General features: G+C 40.6%; 1 long non-coding RNA gene across 1 annotated transcript in view; it reads left to right on the top strand.

Moving 5' to 3' along the window:
- The window catches only part of LOC102490116 (uncharacterized), an 8102-nt gene that overhangs the window by 6042 nt on the left and 549 nt on the right, over positions 1–1511 (top strand). The window lies entirely within an intron of this gene.

Here is a 1511-nt window from a genome sequence, read left to right as displayed (position 1 = left end):
CCCCAGGGGGGATGGTCACGCCGCAATCCCTTCTCCTCCATTCTCCTCTCGGGATCTTGGGCACGCACGCACACGCGCCCGGCGTGAGTTTTAAGCCACCGGGTCCAGGACGCGAACTGCGGTCGACTACGTGGGAGTCCAGCGACATAGCCATTACGCTAACTGCTGGTTCCCAAGACAGTCCTTTTTAAAAAAAATTGCTAGAGGGTGTATATGCTGGAGAGAAAGGGAGAGGAGTTTTTTTGTTGTTATCACCCCCCAGGGTGGATGGCCATGCCACAGTCTCTTCTCCATTCTCCTTTTGGGATCTTCCATATGCATGCACACGCGCCCATCTTGAGTTTAATCCACTGGTTCTGAGACTTGAACTGCTGTCAACTACATGAGAGTTCAGCAATATAGCCATCATGCCAACTGCTGGTCCCTTGTTATCATTATTAATGATAACACTCTTCATTTGTATAATCTTTAGTTCATTTTTTTCATGTGTGTTCTGTCTGCTTACATCTGAGGATATTGATTCTGCTACTCTAAAGACCTCTTGTGCTTTCTCTAGTAATTCTGATTTGTTGACTCTAAGCTCCTATGTTTATGCTTTTTGTTCTTAATAGAGTTGACTTTTTCGTGATGTTTGGTCATTCCAGAGTGTAATTCATCCTCCTACTTGAAATTCTACTGCTTCTGCTTTCCAGCTCTAGGGAGAGGTGAAGTGTGAGGCTGGGATTTGTGTTCCAGATGTATTTCCCTGAGAACAGGAAAAGGTGGGAGATGGCTCCTGAGGAAAATAATTAAAATGATTGAAACTCAAACTTAGTCACACGAACCAGTCTCAATACTCAGTAGCTGTATGTAGCTAGTGGCTTCCTTATTGAGTATATAACACAGGCGGTGAATTGCACCAACCTCAGCTGTGTGTAGTAAGATCCTGAATTTACAAACAGAATATTTTATTTATTTATTTATTTATTTTTACATTTTTCCACAAGCATTTACTTTACATAGCAAGATATTTTAGCTCATACTCCATAATTCTTGACAGTTTACAAACAACTTTCAAAATTTCAAAATACTGAATTTTAAAGATACAAACAGAATATTGACTGACAGAAGATAAAAAAGAATACATATAGTATGATACCATTTATATGAAGTACAAGAAGCAGCAAAATGAAATTATGTCATTCACACAGTAGGTCATTTAAAAAGCAAGGAAATTGTCATAAAAGTTGGGACAGTGGTTCCCTCTAGGGGATGAGAGAGGGTTGTGATTAGAAGGAGGCACACTGGCTGGGGGCTTCTGGAACGCTAACAGTGTTCTTCCTTGAGAGTGCTACATGTATTTGCTTTATAATTATTAAACAACATTTGTGCTCTGTGTAATTTATGCATACTGTAGTTCTCAAAAAACTTATGGAGAAAAAAAAACCAAATGGTTTCATTTGCAGCCCTGACATAGTTCCATGTGGGGTTTCCAGAATGAGGTTTGGGAAGAGAGGAGGAAGTGGCAGGGG

The sequence above is a fragment of the Tupaia chinensis genome, unplaced genomic scaffold (assembly GCF_000334495.1).
Source record: "Tupaia chinensis unplaced genomic scaffold, TupChi_1.0 Scaffold000660_1, whole genome shotgun sequence".
Classification (NCBI taxonomy): domain Eukaryota; kingdom Metazoa; phylum Chordata; class Mammalia; order Scandentia; family Tupaiidae; genus Tupaia; species Tupaia belangeri.
The sequence above is the reverse complement of the archived record's forward strand: the minus strand, read 5'-3'. Positions and strand labels throughout refer to the sequence as shown.